General features: G+C 41.0%; 1 non-coding gene across 1 annotated transcript; it reads right to left on the bottom strand.

The window, feature by feature from the left end:
• Positions 1-3,484: 3,484 nt before the first annotated feature.
• On the bottom strand, positions 3,485-3,590 carry LOC140820343 (small nucleolar RNA R71). The gene has a single exon (XR_012115420.1). It is a non-coding gene; the product is annotated as a small nucleolar RNA R71 (small nucleolar RNA).
• Positions 3,591-9,610: the final 6,020 nt, after the last annotated feature.

Genomic DNA, 9,610 nt, shown 5'->3' with positions numbered 1-9,610 from the left:
CCACGTGGGAACCAGAGGAAGAGATGAGAGAGAAGTATCCGGAGTTGTTCGTGCAGTGATGTCAATTTCGGGGACGAAATTCCTCTAAGGAGGGGAGATTGTAATAGCCGAGCCCGGTGTACGGTACGGTTTAAGTTTTGTATGTTTATGGATTATTTAGTTTAGACGTTAGAGTTGTGTTTATGGGTTATAGTAAGGTTGATTATTCTTGTTTTGTGGTGTTGTTGATGTTCATGGTTGGTGGTTGTTTTGTGTCAGCGTTTCGGTTAGATTTTAGTTGCTTGAGATTTTGTTTCTGCCGTGACCAAACCGCACCCGCGCTCCGTGTAAGGACCGCACCCGCGGTCTTAATTGTTGGAATTATTGGTGTTTTGCCATAGCTTCACCGCACCCGCGGTATAGTGAGGACCGCACCCGCGGTGCGGAAATTGCAGGACCGCACCCGCCGTCGTCGAGCATGGATTTTTGGATGGGAGGCCCTGAGCTCAGCGCACCCGCGGTGCTTGGTGGAGTGCACCCGCGGTGATGAACAGTAGAGGTATGGTCGAGATTTTAAGTGCTTTTTGGGTGAGTTGACTTCACTTTTCCCCATTTCTTTCCTCTCCATTTTCGAATTCTCTCTTGGAGACAAGGGTTTTCCCTCATTTCTTTCACTTCCCATCTTTGATTCAAGCTTCTAGTTGGATTTTCGAGTTGAGATCGAGGTTATTGGTTGCTCTAAGAAGCTAAGGTTAGCTTTTGGTTGTATTATTTCTTGGTTTTGGAGAAGAGATGATATGGGTTTGTTGTATTTGTTGGATTTATGGATTAATTGGCATGGGTTCTTGATTATTGAGTTGATGATGGTGCTATTTATGGATTATTGTTGTAGGATTTCAACCAAGTGATTAGTGAAGGTGTTCTTGTGGTTGTAAGTGGAATTTCATCCCTTGTGCTCACATGATTATATATGTATTGTGTTTCAAAGGTTTTAATGAGTTATTCCCTTCATTTGAATCATTATTATGTATTAATACCTTTGTGGTATATTGTGGAGGCAATTGATGTCTCAATATTGAAAAGGGAATACAAAAGAGTAAGTGATTGCAAAGTGTTTGGTTAAATGCCAAAGAAAAAGAGTTTAAATGTTTTTATGGATTGATAGATACATAGTCAGAGATTGCATGCAATTAGTTGATCAACGACCACAGGCTTATATCCCTCAGTTGTCGATTTATATCGATGGGATACGAGCACCACAGACAGAGTTACTATTGATATCAATCCAACCAGAGTAAAGAGAAATACCATCTTATTGCTATGCTATTGCTATGATATTTATTTCAGAGTTGATGGTATTTATGTTTTTAAAGCTATGATTTTCAGAGTATGATATGTTCATTGCTATGTAAGAGTTCCACTTGCTGAGTATTATACTCATTTCTGTTATTTAATGTGATGCAGATAAGAGCGACGGACCAGGACGTTGATTGTGGCCCGGGGTCATATGCATACGAAGATTGGAAGGAAGATGTTATTTTGTTGGCATTTTGGGACATGATCATAGAAATGATATGTTATGTTTTTGTTATATCATTTGAATGATCATGTATTTATTTTGGTTGCAAATATTTTTTAAATGATTTTATGTTAAGAAATTGTAATCCTTCCATCCTTCAATTGAAAATTTTAAATTCCGCTGTATTTTATTATAAACGGGTCGAGGTGTCACAAGTTATGTCGCATTGTGTTGCATTTATCGTTTTGATTGCATGCATTTTGTCACGTTTAGAATAAATTATGTTTTAGTGTTACTCATGTATCTTGTTGGTTAAAATGCTGGAGATTCGTACAAAACTGAAGAAAAATAGAATTTTTGCGAAGGACTTCCTCCCGGGCGCACATTTATGTCCGCCCGGGCGCTTGAGAGCTGTGAAAAATCAATTTTTGCGAATGTGATCCGCAAGTGCGGAAACTAATATCCGCTCGGGCGCGTCAAAGAAAATTTGAAATACAGAATCTGCGAAGACCATCCGCCTGGGCGGAAACTTATGTCCGCTCGGGCGCGCCTGTATTTTTGGAAAAGATTTTTGGACGATTTCTTCCCTTATTTCTTAATGGGGAGGATATGGTAGGTAGTGGACGCACGAAAAAGGGGTCATTCAGACATAATTTTCAGCAGCCGCACAAGCTTTTGAGAGAATTTTGCGCTTGGAGTTGAATATTCGAAGATTTCCGAGCGTCGTTCCTCGCATTTTCGTCTAGCCTAGTATTTCTAATCTAGTTTTTATCATTTAAACTTAGTTTTGTTTACTTCCACTATGAATTTGAGTAGCTAAACTTTATTATTTGTTGGGATTTAATGGGATCCTACCCCAAACTTTGATCTAATTAATTTATATTTCGATTGTTGCGTTATTCTTAATTATACTATGGTTTTATCGTGTTGTTAGAGCGTAGCTAACTTTAATAACGATTTTATATCGCAAGTGAGTTCGAGAGAATAATTTGTGATAGGAACGAGTAGTATAGTCCGTGGATCTACAATTTACATAGACATATGAAATTGGATACGCGCCGATAGTCATAGTCTTGAGGGTCGAAAACTATGGGATTTCATAAATCAACATGCAATTCACACTTGATAAATAATTAAAGACATTTAATTACTTCATTGAGTAGAATTAGTTTGGCATAGCTCGAGAGAGTGTGTTCAATTGAATAGGAAATCCTGTCGGAAGCATATAATCATTATCGAACGAATTAATTAATTAACGAGGGATAGGTGAACCGATATTCTCAACAAATTCATTTCTTTTTGAAGTTTAAATCAACCATTTGAGATATTCTATTTCATTATTCAATTCTTGAATATTTTTATTTGAATATTTATTTGATTATAGTAGTAATAAAACAACCAATCAATTTTCGTTGCCAAAGATTTAATAACTGAAAATAATAATTGTAAAATACAGTCTTCAGTCACTTGACGTGGATCTTGAGCAGTTCAACCCTGAAATTGAAAGAACTTTCCGCAAGAGAAGACAGTAGCAGAGACTGAAAGAACTGATGGAGAGGCACGAGAACAATCGTGAGGAGGAACATCGTGAAGATAGACATGTTGAAATGCCGCGCCGCATACCAATGCCGGAGTATGCCCAACCCTCTTTGGATGGAGCACGCCCCAGCATTGTGAGGCCTGTTTTGTGGGCAAACCACTTCGAAATCAAACCAGCTATAATTCAGATGATTCAGAACACAGTCTTGTTTGGAGGATCTGCAGTAGATGACCCAAACACGCACATCGCAAATTTTCTCGAAATTTGCGATACTTTTAAATTTAATGGAGTTTCTGATGATGCTGTTAGATTGCGTTTATTTTCTTTCTCCTTACGTGACAAAGCTAAAGCATGGTTGAACTGTTTGCCTGTAGGTTCGATCACCACATGGGAGGACATGGCGAAAGCGTTTCTCATTAAATACTTTCCTCCATCTAAGACCATGAAGCTGCGGGCATACATCACCACATTTGCTCAATTCGACCAGGAGTCTTTATATGAGGCATGGGAGCGCTTCAAAGATCTAATTGGAAGATGCCCTCATCACGAACTGCCACCTGGGTTAGTCGTTCAAACATTTTGTTATGGCTTGCTTACTCCTAATCATACCATGATAGATGTTGCTGCATGTGGAAACTTATTGAGAAAGACTGCTGAAGAGGGATATGAGCTGTTGGAGGAGATGGCTGCTAGCAGCTATCATCCTCAATCTGAAAGGAACAACAAGCGGAGAAGTTCAGGAGTCCACCAGGTAAATTTTCTGCTATAACTGCACAACTTGATGTTTTGAACAGGAAACTAGATGGCTTGAACATGGGTGGCACAACTATGCGTCTTCAAGAGATATTCTGTGAAAAGTGTGGAGGTGAAAATCCCATCTATGTGCAAAATGAGGCACTAGTGAATCAAGTGGGAGTCCACAACCGTCCGAGGAATGATCCATATTCGAACACATATAACCCTGGATGGAGGAAACATCCCAACTTCTCATGGGGTGGTCAAAACAGTCAAAATCAACCACAAGGAGGACAACCATATGGGAAACAACCGATGTACAGATCTGACCCTCCTAGAGAAGAAAAGTCCAAATTAGAGCAAATGATGTCTAAGTTTACCTCGTCCACTGAAACTAGACTCCAAAACCAAGATGCATCAATAAAGGGGCTAGAGAATCAGATTGGGCAGCTAGCAAAGATGATAGCAAGTAGAGAACCAGGCACCTTGCCAAGCAACACTGAGACTAACCCGAAAGAGCAAGTGAAAGCCATAGCATTTAGTGTAATGCCCAGAAATTATAAGAAATGATAAGACAAGATTATAAAGTGTTGCCAGGATGGAAAAATAAGAAATTCTGGAAAATGCAGCACCGCACCCGTGGTGCTAGACATCACCGCACCTGCGGTGCATGGACAGTAAGTTGGCAAGAAATTCCCAAGCATCACCGCACCCGCGGTGCTAACAGGAGCGCACCCGCGCTAATGACACCGCACCCGCGGTCTTGTAGGAAGCGCACCCGCGGTCTGAGTTGCCGAGAAATGTAGTGATAGACATGGCATGAGCGCACCCGCGGTGCATGTATGACCGCACCCGCGGTGCGACGTGCTGCACAAAGAGGCGTGCCACGTTTTCCTTTATGCATGTAATATATATACATGTACATAAACGTGTTTTCTTCAGAATTTGAAGAGGAAACCGAGAGCTTAGAGAGAATTTCACTTTTTAAGTTTAGGATTGGATTTACGAACAAACCGTCCATCAGAATTCGAATTTGAACATAGTACCGTACTCCTCTCGACACGAGCTACACAAGGACGTAAGTTTTATTACGTTTTGAGATGTTTTGAAAATATGATGTTACTAGAATTTCATGTGATTCAGATATAGCGTTTCTACTATTGTAGACATTGTATAATCGAAGTCAGATTTCAGAATAGACTAGTTATGCAATTGTTATGAATGATGAAAGATATTAATTGATATTTTGATATCAGAATTGTATATCATTGATTGTGAACATACCGGTATTGAGATTTTGAGTTCTGGTATTATATATGTGATGTTCAGATTGACGGGGTATTCAGATTGTATTGTTATGCCCTAGAAACATCAATTGAGTTATATTGATCAGATTCAGTATTGATTGAGATTGATCAGATTCAGTAATTATTCGGAGTGTATTGTGATATCGATGACATGACTTAGATTGTATCTTGTTCAGATATTGATCAGATTGTATACTGATTTGAGTATAGATCAGAACATGTGGTGTATTGAGTTATTCACTGATACAGTGTATTCGATATTGTCATTTCAGATTTGATATCGACAGATTGGAATACCAGACTTCGTCTTCGTCAGACAGGGACGACAAAGGTATAATTCATGTGATATCTGGGAAGACATAACTCAAATCAGATCTCATTTGAGTTTCCCAATAAAATCACATACTTGATTATTGTTTATCTTTTGATATGATTATGATTTGTTTATAGACTTATATTCAAATCTTTTGAAAAGAACATGCTTTGTTTATAGAATGTATTCATTGCATTTGAGATAGGAAATTTTGACAGATAGTCAGACTTCTAGACGTTCGGTGTATCGTTGCATAGGAGCAGACACCCTCCTATTCTAGATTATTCGATACAGATATGACCGAAGTCTAGGAATAAGACGTACGTCACCCCGATTGGGAGGGTAGGTGACAAACAGTGACGTCTTATTCACACCGGGATCCCTAGAGTTATAGTGGAGTCGAGTCTAGACATGATTTGACTAGAACTGCATGTGTTTAGAGATGTGGTTTCATAGATTATGAAACCCAGTGTTTATTGCTTTCAGTCATGATAGCATGTTTTTATGATTTGATTGGAGTAGCATGTTTAACTGATCTGTGTTGCATGCTTATTTGATTAGATTTCATAGATTATGAAACCTATTAATTTTAGTTTTATTCGTGATAGAATAATTCATGATTTACTTTGTGTATATGCATGTTTACCATGTTTTATACTGGGATTTATTCTCACCGGAGTTATCCGGCTGTTGTCTTGTTTTGTATGTGTGCATGACAACAGGTGGGGCTGGATCAGGGTCAAGATGAGAAAGAGGCTGGACTAGATAGTGTGGTGATTCCGGACTTACTGTAGACTTGTTTTATTACTTGAACTTAGTAACTAAACCTTAGATTGAGGTTGTACAGTATTGTGCTTTTCTACTGAATTGTAGTTGTTATACATAGATGTGTATTATTTAGATTCCATTACCTTCCGTATTTACATTTTAAAAATAAAAATTTTTAGACCCTGTTTATCAGAACTGATAATTAAATCCCAACGATGATTAAAAAGATGATTAGCGTCCGGGTCCCCACATTTAGGAATGGAAGAGTGCTTAAACCAGAGGAAAAATAAAAAGAGGATCAAGGAAAGAAGCGGTTGGTACGCACAAAGGTAAGTTTATTAACTCTACACCAGCACCCTACTGCACAATCCAAAATTGTTATACCTCCTCCATTTCCTGCAGAATTGAAAAAAGCAAAACTTGATGCGCAATTCGGTAAGTTTCTTGAGGTATTTAAAAAATTGCACATCAATATTCCTTTTGTTGATGCCTTGATGCAAATGCCGAGTTATGCTAAATTTCTGAAAGAAATCTTAGCTAATAAGAGAAAGTTGGAGGATCACATGACGGTAAAATTGACTGGGAATTTCTCTGCATTGGTACAAAACCAGATCCCACCGAAGCTAAAGGATACAGGGAGTTTTTCTATCCCTTGCATGATTGGTGATGTTGTTTTTCCTAAAGCTTTATGTGATCTTGGTGCGAGCATTAATCTTATGCCTTTATCTGTATTCAGGAAACTTGGATTGGGCGAGCCTAAACCGACACAGATCTCCTTGCAACTAGCTGACGAATCCGTCAAACATCCACGAGGAGTCAAAGAAGATGTGTTGGTGAATGTGGGAAATTTTACATTTCCAACAGATTTTGTGGTGCTTGATATGAAAGAGGATAGGGAGATGCCTTTGATTTTAGGGAGACCGTTCCTTGCAACTGGCAAGGCCGTCATTGAAGTGCAAGAATGGAAGTTGAGATTGATAGTGGGAAAGGAAGAAATCACTTTTAATGTTTTTAACGCTCTTAAGCACACACTGAACACTAATGATTGTTTTATGCTTGACTCATCGGATTCACTTGTGTGTCAATTTGTGCAGGATGCTATGAAGAACCCATTGGAAACCACACTCACCACTAAATTGAAGGAGGATGAACTTGATGAAGAAAAATCTGCAAGAGTTGTGTACTGTAATGCCAACCATAAATGGAAGCCAGAAAGGATGAAATTGGAGGACATGGGGGATCGAAGAGATTTGACCCCTCAGAAGTCAAGAATTGAGGAACCGCCAACACGTGAACTAAAACCACGACCTCCACACCTGAAGTACGTGTACTTAGGCGTACTAAGATAGCACCTGACAAGCGCATCACGTCGAGAGAATTCAAAGAAGGTGAAGCGGTGGTGCTATACAACTCCAAGCTGCGCCTGATTCCTGGCAAGCTCAAGTCAAGATGGACGGGCCCTTACATGATCACCAAGGTGTTTCCCTGGGGAGACATAACTATGAGAGACGAAAAAATTGAGCCATTCACAGTCAATGCTCAACGACTGAAGAAATATTTAGGTGGCATAAGGGAACGACAAATTCGAGTCACTCGATTCCAAAACAATCAGAACTGAGGGGAACTTGCAGTCTAGCTCTCGACTATAAATTGAGAACTAATTTATTTCCCTCTCTACTCATTTTAATTCGATTTTTAGTTTGTATTATTTTATTTCAAAAGAAAAAAAAAGAGGCAAAGCCGTGAATCTTCCGCTCGGGCGGACATTTACATCCTCCCGGGCGCGCCCTTTTTCAACCAAATTTTTAAAAAATAAAGCCGTGAAGCTTCCACCCGGGCGCAAATTCACATCCGCCCGGGCGCGCCCTTTTCAAATTTTTTTTTGAAAGACGACAGTTATCCGCCCGGGCGGAAACTTATGTCCGCCCAGGCGGCTCGCGTAGATTTAAAAACCTGCAACTCTCTTTTCTTCTTCCCCAATCAAAACCTAGCCGCCCCCTTCGAATTTTTTCGCCGCTCCTCTCTAAATCTCGCTCACATAGCTTGTTTGGTACCAATTTCAGGTACAAATCTTGGGTCTCCATCTGCACCGAACATCAAGAAGTGATTTTTCCGGTCAAGAATTGAACTTTCCGGCCACCTCTGCAATTTCCGGCCGCCGCTGCTCCTTTCTGGCCACCTTTACAATTTCCGGCGACCTCGACTTCCGCAAACACGTCTCCTACTACGGGCTACTTGTGCTTCTCAAATAATCCACGATGGCGCCTAAGAAGCTCGGGTAAGCCATGCATCTTCGTCTTCATCGCGTCATTCTCAGTTATTTGTGAATGATACCGCTAGGGAACGCTACGAAAATGCAAAAATACATAGAGCTCCGCTTCGCGAACGTGGTTTCCAGCTTGTGCAATACATATTTATTATAAATCAAATTGAGGATAGAAGCTAGGGAAAATTTGTAGCCAACCGAAATCCACGGTGGTACCAGTTGTGAGGGAATTCTATGCCAATGCGGCTGAGAGGAACGATGGTAAAGCAGTTGTGAGAAGAAAGTTAGTAGATTTTAGTTCGAGAGAAATTAATAAGGTGCTTGAGACACCAGCTGTAGATGACTCGGTTTATGTGACATGGACAGCAGAACCAATTTAGACTTGATGATGCAAAGAATCTGCTATCCGGGGTCTCTGTGGAATTCACCTGGCTCGCGCACTTGTTTTGCAGGGAACTATTTGCTAGTCCCGGCTGCGATGTGGTTTGCATTTATGGCCACACGTTTGATGCCAGTCGAGCATACTAGCGAAGTCCACAGGGAGAGGGGGCTGCTGCTTTACGCACTGATCACTCACATGCCACTCAATGTGGGCAGGATAATTCATTCGGAGATCCAGCTGAGCATTCATAATCTGAATGTGGCGTTGTTCTTCCCCCACATTATCACCGAGCTATGTGCGGGCGCTGGGGTCATTTTTCAGGATGAAGATGAGTGGTTGCCACCGACCAAGGCCCTCGATGACGCTAGCTGGATACAGAAAATAGCAGTGCGGCGGAAGGCTTTCCCGCAGTTTGGCCCTATATGGGACGGTTTTACTTGCGATCTCGTGCCACAGCAGCCACCACCACCGGCTTCGAGACCTCGACGTCGCCTTATGCAGGACCGGATGGACGAATTTGCTGCCTTTGCGGGCCATCAGTTACTGTGTCAGGCTGTGAGTCAGACGTATCAGACTGCCACTGATGTCATGCTGCGTCTATCCCTGAGCCACAGCGGTATTGACCCAGCCCTTATGCCACCGCCTATGCCAGATTTCCCGCCACCATTTCAGTTCCACTATGCCGATGCCCCAGAGCCGGATGCCGGTGTCATTCCGCCAGAGACACACGAGGAGGATGATCTTTGAGAGGGGAGTCACTTATGTCCCTTCTTTTTATTTCTTGCATTTCATTTAGATCAT

This window comes from Primulina eburnea, chromosome 18, assembly GCF_022965805.1.
Source record: "Primulina eburnea isolate SZY01 chromosome 18, ASM2296580v1, whole genome shotgun sequence".
NCBI lineage: Eukaryota > Viridiplantae > Streptophyta > Magnoliopsida > Lamiales > Gesneriaceae > Primulina > Primulina eburnea.
Note: the sequence above shows the minus strand (reverse complement) of the source record. Positions and strands in the feature narration are given on the sequence as shown.